Source organism: Aedes albopictus, chromosome 2, assembly GCF_035046485.1.
Source record: "Aedes albopictus strain Foshan chromosome 2, AalbF5, whole genome shotgun sequence".
NCBI lineage: Eukaryota > Metazoa > Arthropoda > Insecta > Diptera > Culicidae > Aedes > Aedes albopictus.
The window spans coordinates 302,285,485-302,299,200 of record NC_085137.1 but is presented as its reverse complement, the minus strand read 5'-3'; positions in this window follow the sequence as shown (position 1 = coordinate 302,299,200).

Genomic DNA, 13,716 nt, shown 5'->3' with positions numbered 1-13,716 from the left:
CACCCGGAACCGATTCCGGGGCACTACTAGTTTTCCCAAATATGATATGTGATTTTTACCCATTAACCTTTCAAAAGGTTATTGAAAAAGCCGTTTGATGTGTTGTGAATATTGGTTTGGTTCTCCATTACATACGATCACTTTTGACGAGATACCCGAAATCGGTTTCGAACACTACCAGTTGTCCCAAATATGATTTGAACTATTTATTGCTAGCCGTTATCAGTTTATCTAAAGTACCGCATTGAATGTGTTGAATGCAAGGGTTTGATTCACACAAGACATTTTACTCCAGTACACTTTATGAGTTCCATTTTGGCCCCATATCAACTGTGCGAAATTTCAGCTAGATCGTAGAAACTATATTATAGCGCCAGCCGTTTTAAGTTTTCATACGATTTACTATGGGGAAAATCACCTTTTCAAAGAAAAATCGCCACAGGTTGCCCCTTAACCCCTAAAAATATAACGATGAATGATTTCTGTTGGAAATTTTACGAGGAAGAAACCCTCTGAAGACCGCAAAGCGATCTAAGGCATGTGAAAAAAGTGATTGACTGAAAATCGAATGGCATGCCAACGCTGTTTAACATGTAAGGAACAACAATAAATAATAAAACCTCGTCATTTTATCGATCGGGTAAGACTTAATATCTTTTTCCACGAATGTCGCATCGCTTTGCGGTCTTTGGAGGTCTGATTCCTCGTGAAGTTATCTAAAGAAATCATTCATGGACTTATTTTTAGAAATCAATGAGTGACCTCAAACGGTTTTTCTTTGAAGAAGTTAATTTTTCCCATAGTAAATCGTATGAAAAAACTAAGAATGCCTGGCGCTAAAATACAGTTTCTTCGTTCGATCTGAAATTTTGCACAGTTGATATAGAACCTAAATGGAACTCAAAAAGTATACAGAGGTTGGAGTTTTTTTTCCATTTTTTATATTTTCCCATATAAACCGTGTACCAGGCTAATACATACAGACATCACCTCAACTCGTCGAGCTGAGTTGATTGGTATATGTGACTCGACCCGCCGGGCCTTCTATCAAAAAGTCATTTTTGGAGTGAACATATAGCCTTTCCAGTACACTTAGTGTACGAGAAAGGCAAAACCATTGAATAGTCGCCATTTTTAGACTCCGGACATCTTACCTAAAGCCTGTGTCCGCAATAATCGGGACACAGAAGTACGGCTGTAGCTCTGTAATGAATCGGTAAAGTTGGACAAAAAATTGACTGAGAACTCTTTGGTATATGTTTATTATTTGTGCCAAATTTCATAAATTTCGATGCATTACTTTTAACTATGGATGCAAAACAAACAGATGTGGTTTTAAATATTTTGTACAATCATGACCAATTTTCATTCGCATAATAGATGGTTCTTTTGCGCTACAGTTCAAAGTTCTGTGATAATAATTATGAAATTTCGTTAGCAGTTATGATACTTATAGACACTTTTTTTGCAAAATTTCATCAACTTTGATCAGTTGGTTTGAAAACTACTGGTATTGATAGGAATGAGTGTCAGTGAAAATTTTGAATGTTTTTCATGTGTGATGTTTGCCTATTCATAACTTTTGAATTTCTCTACCAATTTTCATGCAATTTTCACAGAAGGTAGTCGACTATGTGAATATTATGCCTGCACTAGGCTTTATACCATATATATTTATATTGCATGGTTTTAGCACCTAAAACTTCATTAAACAGTCACCATCTCGAATTTTGAGCCATCATTTTGGATTTTAGACCATCTTGGATAATCGGTCACCATTTTTGGAGTCTAGACTTCTTCCCTTGCTTCTCCCCATACCAAATATACCCAATATGGATGGTTTAAGTTCTAAAACTCCATTAGTCGCCATCTTGGATTTTAGACCGCCATCTTGGATATTCCGGACGCCATCTTTGGAGTCCAGACTTCTTCTTCATACCAAATATGCCTATATTGCATGGTTATAGAGCATAAAACACCATTGAACAGCCATTATGTTGAATTTGGAGTCGCCATCTTGGTTTTTAGACCGTCATCATTTTTGGACTTCGGAAATCTTCCTCATACAAAATATTCGCATATTGCATGATTTAAGAGCCAAAAACTCTATTAAACAACTGCCATCTTGAATTTGGAGCCGCCATCTTGATTATTCGGCTGTCATTTTGAACTTTGGGCCAACATTGTGGAATTTCAAGTCTCCAGTGTTGATTTCTACACAAAAATCGTCAACCATGCTAAAGGGAACAAAAATCGCCGTAGTTTGATGTGTCGCATGGAGCTTGGTTCAGTGTTGTATACGGCTAGTTATACCGGTGCTGGTCTGGATCACTGAAACGGGCATAACTCCGGGACGCCCCAAGCGATCCAGACCATTTTCAATAGCAAACAATGCGGTAAAATTCCGGTTCGATTCGAGCTATAATTCGATAAATCGGCCAAAGTGAGTAAACTTTTCCTGCGCACAGATATACATACATACACACATACAGACATCATCTCAATTCGTCTAACTGAGTTGATTGGTATATGTGACATGACCCTCCGAGCCTTCTATCGAAAATTCGGTTTTTGAGTGAACATATAGCCTTTCAGTACACTTTAGTGTACGAGAAAGGCAAAAACACAATGTTACCAGTTTATATTACGGAATGCCATTTACCTACCAACTTTTTTGGGACAGTATTTGCACAAAACGTGTGTAATTTTAATGAATTTCGAAATGGTTCAAATTAAGATCACAATTTGGCTAGTTCAAAGCTGAGACGAGACTCGCGAAGAGGAAAAAAAGCAACGTCAAATGTAGCTGAAATGCAGCTGTCATTTGTAGCCCGTTTGATTACATTACCTAAAACGAGGAAAGTATTGCTATCCGAGATAAATTCTTAAACCAAGATTTACTCCGAGCAGCATTTTCTTCTGTTGTGCTGCCAGAAAAAAAAAATGAAAACCAAATATTCCAATGATTACTTAACTTGGTGATTGTTGGCGATGCAAAACTTCACCTCAACATGATTTTGTGCGTAAATGGGATTCAGTCACACTGCATGTCAGATGATGCGGTCACGAACGTGTTTGAACCACAAGCCTAAAACATAATGTCAACACAGATGGTAAGAAGAATAAAAATAACAAACTGGAGAAAAAGAAGACCGTCTTCGCGAGTCTCGTCTCAGGTTCAAAGTAAGATTTCTTACCCTACTTGTCCTCTGCTTTGACTTCTTTCTTCCACTGGGGTGCTTTCCAAGGGGCGTCCTTTCTTTGACCTGCCCAAGCATATAGGGGCTGAGGAGCCAAAAAAGGTCACAGCCTCCTGCTCCCTTCAACCGGAAATGGCTGAGCTCTTCAGGGCCACATTCTGGTGCTTTGTTGCCCTTATGCTTCGGGATTAACACTCTGCTGGTCTTGTGAGTGCCGATGGATGTTTTTTTCCTCCAAGGCCGTTTCGCACGCATCTGCTAGTGCTTATGGTACGCAATCGCATACAAGACGCAATGGCGTGTCTGTGTTGCTATTACTCTTTGAGAGACGTATGCTTCACGACCATCTGGTGGGCGGGAAAGGCTGCGAAAGTGCCGGAAATCAACCCTGTAAAGATGATATTCGTTACTGATCCAGGTGACAAAAGAAGACGCGAGAAGTATGGTGATCTGACGAATGTTATATCGTATATAATATAAAGCTCCATTCCGCACGGTGCACTCCTAAATAGTCGGATCAGAAACGGTCGGGATATTGATAGCTCAGGAAGTGAAGGCACAGAATGATGCACTGCTGCTGATGATGATGAGCAATATGTGTTTTCCTGGGGGCACTTTGCACTGATATTGGAGAATCGTTGCAATGAGCGAGTGAGTGAGTGGATCACGCTTTGCTACAGAGAAACTGTGTGGCCTCGGTCGTGTGCAGTGTACTTTCTGGATAAATAACATGTTATTATCGGATGTGTTCGAAAAGTAAGAGTTAATAAATAAAGCACCGTTTCGTGTGGAAAATCAAGATTTGCCATCTGATCAATCTCATAAGTACTTGGAATGAAAACAGAGGAGGTTTCATGTGGGCCAAATGAGTTTGCGCGCATTTTAGAGAATACTAGGTAAACATTAAAAAATAATACAACAGATTGTAACTCTGTAGAACTCTGAAAAGATCCGAGAATAACATAGTAAGAGAATTAGCAATGTATTTCCCTCAAACAAAATGCCCGTCGGCTGTTTGAAAATATTCAGATTGATTGTCAATACAAACTAACAAGTCTGCTTGTTTTGATAGTTTTATACTCGGAAATAGGAATGCCCCGGTCGTGCGATGATAGTTTATTACAATGTTTCATGAAGTGGAACGCATAAGCTATCAGTTTGCACTTTGCAATAACTTTGTTATTTGATTTTCATGCATCCGTTCATGGGCAAACTAATATGTTTGGCCCTTCGGTTGGGATGTGAGCTTCGGCAACAGAGTTGTATCGGTAGTAAAGCGAGACAATTTTTTGGTTGATAAACACGTCGCTTATATAGTAAGAGAGAGTGTTATTATTCATATATGAAGCAGACAATTGTTCAAAATTTTGATGATAAGAATTTAATACTTGCACAATTAATCTTGAGGGCCCATATAGCCGAGGCGGTAAACGCACGGGTATTCAGCATGACCATGCTGAGGGTGACGGGTTCGATTCCCGGTCGGTCCAGGATCTTTTCGTAAAGGAAATTTCCTTGACTTCCTTGGGCATAGAGTATCTTCGTGCCTGCCACACGATATACACATGCAAAATGGTCATTGGCAGAGGAAGCTCTCAGTTAATAACTATGGAAGTGCTCATAGAACACTAAGCTGAGAAGCAGGCTTTGTCCCAATGAGGACGTTACACCAAGAAGAGGAGAGAGGACAATTAATCTTGTCAATGTACATTGAAAAAACCCTAATTAATCCACCTAGCGGTGATGGCGCCTTTCTCGTGCCTTCGAAAACACATTTCAACACAACTCAAGTGACATGTTGATGAATATTGCACTTTCATACGTTTAACAGAAATTCATTTCTTGACATCAGAGACAAGGGGCGGGACAGTGCCTAATACCGATGCTAATACCGCCTAATAAATATTAGTTTCCTAATCTTCATGGTTCACCGAATCATTTTTTGTGTAGTATGTAATGATTTTTCATACAACAACCAACTGTCACGAATACAAAAGATAGAGATACGGTTCGTCGAAGGTTTTTCTTTAATTTGTTCAATTTTAAACCCTAATTTGTTTTGATTATGTATTTTAGCAGTGAAAATAACGTGAGTTACACTGCACTGGATGGCTCTCGAAAGCCCATATCGCTGGACGTAGGAAAATCAAAAAGGTAGCTCCATCAAATGCGATTCGATGCACTTCAATTGCAAGTCCTAAGCAGGAGCTGATTGCGGAAAACCGTTGTCTTCAAATGCGTGTATCCAATACCTAAATATAAAATAAAAACTAAATAAGCTGACTGCCGGTAGTGACTAAACGTTAAACAGGAGCAAAAACGCGGCGTGCGCCGTGAGCGTTCATACCATACTAGCCTATTTTTTAGCTAACCGTTCCTCAGGTTATTAAAAAAGCCGTGGTTTGATGTGTCACATGGTACATTTGATCACTTTCGGTGGGGTACCCCGAACTGGTTCTGGAGCACTACCGGGTCTCCCAAATATAGTCTGAGACTATATTTCATTACTAATGTTCACCTAAACACCACGATTTGATGTATCGCCTGCATGGGTAATGGGTATGCATGGACACCCAGAACCAGCTCCGGGATTGTACCGATTGTTCCTGATGTGGTCTTAGACTAGCTCTAAGCAAAGTGTTAATAAGTATTCCTAAAAAATCGCGAATTGATGTACCGCATGCATAAGTGTGGTTTATTTTTGCAATTCGCCAGTTCCGGCGAGATACTCGAAACTTGTTCCGGAGCACTACCGGTAGTCTTAAATATGGCCTGAGACTATTTTCTTGCGCTGACCGTTCTTCGCGTTAATATGCTGCGTGCATACGTTTGGTTCCATTCTACATTTGACCACTTCCGGTGAGTCACCTGGAACCGGTTTCGGCACACTATTGGTTTTCCAAAGTATGGTCTATGATTTTTTCTTGTTAACCGTTCATCAGGTTACCTAAAAAGTAATTTAATGTGTCGCATTCATGGGTTGGTTCTCCTTTACGTTTGACCATTTTCAATGGAACATCCGTAATGGGTTGCGGTAGTTGCTATGAACACTACCGGCAGTCCTAAATATGATCGGAAACTATCTTTTGCTAAATCAAGATACCTAAAAAGCCGCGATTTGATGTATCGCATGCATGGGTTTGGTTCACTTTTATATTTGCTTACTTTCGGCGGGGCACCCAGAATAGATTCCGGGACAATATCGGTAGTTTCTGATGTTGTTTGATCCTATTTTTTTGCTAACCGATCATCAGGTTATCGAAAAAAAAAACTGATTTGATGTGTCGCTTTCACGGGTTGGGTTTACTTTCATATATGGCCATTTCTGGCAGGACACCCGGAACCGGTTCCGGATTACTACAGATTCAGATATGTTTTGGGAATATTTTCCTGTTTACTGTTCATAAGGTTATCGAAAAAGCCGCGCTTTGATATGTCGCATGCATGGGTTTAGTTCACTTTTATATTTGGCTACTTTTGACGGGATACCTGGTACCGGTTCCAGATCACTACCGGTTCAAATATGTTATGAGAATATTTTCCTGCTTACTGTTCATCAGGATATCAAAAAAGCCACCATTTGATATATCGCATGCATGGGTTTGGTTAACTTTTATACTTGGTCACCTCCAGCGGGACATCTGGAACCGGTTCCGGAACACTAACGGTTCCGATATGATCTGAGATCTGTTTTCCTGCTTACTGTTGATCAGGTTATCAAAAAAGCCGCGGTTTGATATGTTGCAAGCATGGGTTTAGTTCATTTTTATGTTTGGCCACTTCCGGCGGAACACCCGGAACCGGTTCCGGGACATTACCGGTTCAGATATGGTCTGAGACCATTTTCATGGTTACCATTCATCAAATTATCGAAAATGCCATAGTTTGATGTGTCGCATGGATGGGTTTGTAGCGTTTTCATATCTGGCCCCTTCCTGGGGTACCGGTCCGGAACACCTAAATGGCCATAACTCTGGAACCGCTGGACCAATCCGAACCATTTTCAATAGGAAACAATGGGACCAGATTCCGCGTCGAATGAACCGTTGGTCATTGAAATCGGTTGAGGTTTACTGCCAAAAAGTGATGTGAGTTTATTTGTACACACACATACACACACACATACATACATACACACACACAGACATCACCTCAATTCGTCGAGCTGAGTCGATTGGTATATAACACTTGACCCTTCCGGGGGCTCTATCAAATTTTGGTTTTTGGAGTGAACATATAGCCTTTCGGTACACCTTGGTGTACGAGAAAGGCAAAAATACAATGATTTTTCAGCAAATATTAAACAATCTGAAACATTACATATACTGTAAAAAATGTCGAGGGTTGCTTGTAGGTTTTCCGAAAATACACAATCATTGTTAATGAGAGCATAAATTTCGCAAGTCCATTCGAACATTTTTACTTACAGCGATAAAGCATGAAGGCTGATGTGTAATTATATGCGTGCATGGAACCTAATTACCGAATGCGAATAAAATATTCAAATTTCTATTTCGCCCCAGCAAGCAATGATTTTCAATGTGGGAATATGATGCAAAAGCCGCACACGTTGCTCTTTTCCAAGGGGACCAAATATCATAATTTGCATTTCGGTGGCCATCCTGCTGCTGGTCGCAAATACAAACCGCCAAACAGCGTCGGCAACATAATGTTGCACCATACATGGAGCCCATCTCTACTTACACCTTCCGGAAACACTCACAGATCGTAGATTTTCTCAAGCGCACATAGCAGCGTACCATCAATAAAAAATAATAATGCAATTTATATGCAATTTGATTGATTACTTTGTTGGTTTGTAACGATACCCTCCATTTGTTTTCTCGGTTGCATCGAACGTGTAGCCAGTTATGGCGATCTACTCATCGTGCCAATAGAATACATAAACATTAAAACGAATTTCTATCGACGGTGATAAAATCGAGGCGATTAAAGAACTCGTTTAGGGGGATTAGGGGCATAATGGACACCCTAAGCAAATAAGTATGTTAGGCCTGTAAAACTGAAACATATTATCAGTTGACTTTCAACTTTAACTTGAATCCTACATATTTTTATTATTTACAGCAGGTAGAATGTCTGTATTGTGAAGAAATAATGAATAGTAAACCGTGTGTTTTTCAGGGCTGACAGGAAAGGTACGGGGCGAAATGGACACCCCTGCATATTTATGCTAATTCTTTGGTTACATCGACCAGTTAAGTAATTTGCTTACTGAGATCAATGCCAGAGATATAAAACTCCATCTCAGACGAGTTTACATAACATCAAAGTTAATTAAAAAAACTTTAGGCTAAAGTAATCGGATTGATTTTTTCCAAATTCTCCAAAACGCCTAATAGTACAATGCGCGTACATCCATTCGTAATTGCCAGTGTTCATTTCGCCCCCGAATCGACTATAACATTAAAATTGCTATTTTAAGTAAATTCTGATCAAAATTAAAATACTTCATCCATTGCTAAATCTTCGTATAGGGGGGGGTGGGGGTAAGACGGACCACCGACTAGTTCTGGCACTTAAGAGCTGAAATTTGACTTTCTTTTACGATTAACTTTATCTTCTTATCAGTTGATGATTATTGAACCACTCCATGAGAGAATACATACGTCAAAAGTGCAAAAAATAACCAATCATTTACCAGGCTACACGCTTTTGAGCTGGGATCTAATTTTAAGGCGGCAATAAATAAGCTTTTTAACATTAAATTGCTAAGTTTTTGCATTTTATTTTGAGTTTCCCAGTAGTTTTAAACTGTTCCATCCTATTCACAACGACATTCAGGTAAATTTCATGGATTATAAATAACGGTGGTGGAATGAATATTTTGCGTTGTGTGGGGGTAAGACGGTCCGCCTTGAGGGTGGGTAAAACGGACAGTGTTGGGGTTACTTTGATAGTGTCGTAAGAAATACATTAAGACCCACACATTGTTCACAGATTGAAATCTATGGAGTACAAAAATGATTGTGGAAGCCGTATAAAGCATTCCATATTGAGCGATTCCAAGCAACAGCATCAAAATTAAGGAAATTTTTTAATTCATGATTTTCTATTGAACTGAAACTTTGCACAGTTTTTCAGTTCCATCTAAATCGCCATTTTTCGATATCAAATTTTTATTTAGAGCCACGACTAACTTTTCAAAAGGGTGTATGTGAAAATGGTTCAAAAATATTCAAAAATATGCACAGCAAAAACGGATTGTTCGATTGTTATGAATTTTTCAGCAAAGTTAGATAACTAAATGGTGATTTCTAAGAAAATATACACTGTGAAAAAAATCTTTTTTATCATTGAAAAATATCATTTTTGTCACAAAAACTCAAATATCTCAAAACCCTATCTTTTTACCAACTTGAATTTTTTAGGGAAAACGGTCCATTGTATTAGCAATCTACCATAAAAATTTGGTGATGGTAAACTAAAAAACAAAAAAGTTATAACATTTCAAAAATTTCACAATTTTTACATTTAGTAAAAAAATAAATTTTCTGTGTAAATTATTTCGGCCGGAAATCGCGATTTGATGCTGATTTTATTGTTCAACAAAGTTAGACAACTATATGGTGATTCCTAAGAAAATATACACTGTGAAAAAAAATCTTTTTTAACATTAAAAAATATCATTTTTGTCACAAAAACTCAAATATCTCAAAACCCTACTTTTTTACCAACGTAATTTTTTAGAGAAAACGGTCCATTGTATTAGCAATCTACCATAAAAATTTGGTGATGATAAACTTATTAACAAAAAAGTTATGACAATTCAAACATTTCACAATTTTCACATTTAGTAATATTTTTTTTTAGTGTAAATTATTTCGACCGGAAATCGCAGTTTGATGCTGATTTTATTGTTAATGGCCTTGCGTGAGTAAAACAAGTTGTTTTTATTATATATTATATCTATTTATATCTATATATATATATATATAAATGCAGTGGCATACGTGGGACCGCGCATAGCTTGCAAACGGAAGGTCCGATTTTGATCGTCTTAGTTTTGTTCTGTTAGTTTTCACCCAAGGAAGGTTTATGAGGTGAAAAGCATGGAAAAAATGAGAGTTTTTGAAAATTGAACATCCATACTTTGTGACCGGGGGGACTTGGTCTTGGATAGAAACTTGAAACGTCAAAAAAACGCAGTAGGCAAGACAAAGTTTGCCGGGTACAGCTAGTATACATATAATATACTATGCACAGTAATGTTCCGATTTTATCACGCTCTCCGCGCATTGGTCGTTTATTCATTAATTTGCTGTTACATTTGAGGACAAGTGTTTTCCCTCTTCTTCAAGATGAATGTTGAAATCATGTTTTGCAACGTTAAAAATATTGAAATGGGTATAGATGTTGAAGAATATTTCAAAGCATTTTTGAAAAGGGGCGTAATTAAATTGTTTAAACAGATGTCACTGATGGTACGGTGGCATGACTCTCTGCACGTAGCACTTCTGGCAATTTCTCAGTTGTTGTCGTTTTTGAACTTCCTGCGCCCTGCTTTACCGATGATATACAGATGGCTCGTTTGTCAAATTCTAGACGGCTGGACGTGCAAATGCGTGGACATTTGGGTTTATCTATGGTGCTTTCGGTGAGATTTCGTAACTCTTTTGAACATTTTTTTTTCATCAAACGGTCTACAAGAGAGCGTTGAGTTGAAGACCTTTGAGAAAGCGATTGTTCATGTTGTTCGTTAGATTATAATAAACAAAATCACTTATTAGTTTTAACTGACTAGTTTGGTGTTGGTGGGTGGCTGAAGAAAAAATTCACTATACAATTTTTAATATCCATAGCGGTAGTATTTTTTTGCTTTTTCGTGAGCATTGTCATGGTATGTATACAGACAAACATACGTAACACTGACGAAATTTTCATTGACCACGCCTTTAACGATCATTTTGAATCTTGGTTGTAGCTTTCATAACCAGAAGAGCGCCCATCGTTTTTCTTTGCGTTTGACGTTTCACACTAGCGCCTTCTGATGACGATATTGCACAACGCAGTGTTTCGTGAAACATTTCCACCAGGTGGTGGTAGTGTGAACTGGGCGATGGATTTTCACTAAAATTGTTCTAGGCGTTTCGTCTGTTTGTCTGTGGTATGTACCTCTCATGCATTTGTTGTTGATGTTACTCGCATTCTTCCGATCATAAAGTCTGTTCTCTAAGAGGTATTTTTTTTTGCAGATAAACTAGACGTTTACGCGTATATAAAACTTTTTTTATACAGCTTTTGTCTTAAAAAAAGTTTAATTCCATTTTTCTTATAATCAACAGTTTTTCAACACTATCAAGGGATTTTTTCACCAGTCACGTACAATAAAAAGTATGACACTCTCAATATTTTTGATCACAACACTGGATCGCGTCTAAGTTTCAAATAGATACTAAAGTAATTATGAATAATCAACTCAAATATCATGAAAACAACTTGTTTAATTCAGGCGGTAGCCTTTACAATAAAATCAGCATCAAAATATAATTCTCGAAATAATTTACACAGAAAAAAATTTTTTTTGTTACTAAATGTAAAAATTGTGAAATGTTTGAAATGTCATAACTTTTTTATTTATCAGTTTACCATCACCAAAATTTTATGGTAGATAGCTGATATAATGGGCCATTTCCCCTAAAAAATGACGTTGGTAAAAAGATAGGGTTTTGAGATATTTGAGTTTTTGTGACAAAGATCATATTTTTTTAAAGTAAAAAAAGAATTTTTTTACAGTGTATATTTTCTGAGGAATCATAATTTAGTTATCTAACTTTGCTGAAAAATTCATAACAATCGAACAATCCGTTTTTGCTGTACAGCTTTTAGAATATTTTTGAACCATTTTCGCATACACCCTTTTGTAAAGTTAGTCGTGAGTGAATATGAAGGTTTAATATCGAAAAATGGCGATTTATATGAAATTGAAAAACTGTGCAAAGTTTCAGATATTTTTGAAATGGTCGCTCAGGATCGACTGACATGACTCCGTGGAATTCCTCTATTGATTTTTGTTCAAAAATTCATTTTATTAGAATTTTTGTTGTTGGAACTGTTTGAACTTTGTAAAATTACCACAGCATTGCATACTGTTAGGCGTTTAACAGTCTATGGAGGTTTCCAATTTACAAAATAGATTTTAATTTGCAGAATCACGTTTCGCTAAGAGATTTAAGGCCAAATTTAGATTCCACTATGATTGATCTACCGAATACAAACGGCCACAAACATCATTTAACACAATTAGAGGCGTATTAGCTAAATTTCCAAACGTGTCCATCTTACCCACCCTACCGGTCCGTCTTACCCACACTGTTGAAAAACATACATTTGGAGATCACGTTTTAATTATCTCAAAAGTCATGGAAAATCAAATTTTATTGCAAAATCGGCTTGCAGACTGTAAAGTACCTTAGTTAAAGAATATAGTATGGTGATAAAATTTTAATTATCGCATTGTTTACACTGTCAAAATAGAGTGTTTACTAAACATGTCCGTCTTACCCCCACCCCCCCTACATGCAGATAAAGTAACAATTCATTTGTTTTTATGGTGGACACACTCAAACACTTGTAATACCTTATTTGATGCTGCTTCGAAATTATTATAATTTCACCATATGAAAAATATATTTCAATTTCAATGATATTTTGGTTATTTTGGAGCAATATAAATGGTACTTTTGTAAAATAGAACCATGACTTGTTCCTTTACACTTATGCATTGAAAGTTTTACATAAAAGTCAACGGTTTCGGCAAAAACAGGGGTGTTCATTTCGCCCCGGGTGTCTATTATGCCCCAAAAAACCCCTACTTAGACTAGCTGGCGGCCGCCGACCACGACACCAGCAGAGAAATTCAGAGACACATTCTGGCAGGAATTGAGCTTACTTTGGACTCCGCAACAAAGTCTGCCGTCACACAAAGTTAACTATCTACTGAACGCTGATTAGAAAGGCACGAAACATGGACCGCACGCGCTCTTGAAGTTTTCGAATGGAAGGTGTTGCATACCATCTACGGCGGAGTGCAGGTGGAAGAGGGGACTTGGAGCAGGCCAATGAACCACAAACTGCATCAGCTGCTAAGAGAACCATCCATCGTCCACACCGCGAAAATGAGGAGGCTACGGTGGGCGGGCCACGTCATCAGGATGTCGGATAGTAACCTGACTAAAACGGTTCTCGAGAGTCATCCGACTGCTACGAAAAGACGTGGTGCGCAGTGAGCTATGCGGGTCGATCAAGTGGAGGACGATCTGCGAACCCTTCGCAGAGTGCGGAACTGGAGACACTCATGTATGGGCCAAGAAGACTGGAGACGACTCCTACATACAGCAGAGGACACTCAGGCCTTGTTCTGACGAAAAGATAAGTAAGTGTAGTTTGTATAATTGAAAGTCTATGAGCGTATAGGTAAGGGAGGGAAAATCTACGTGGGGTCGGACATAGTTGTCATGTTAGGAAACCTGTACATAATTGAAGATTTATATTT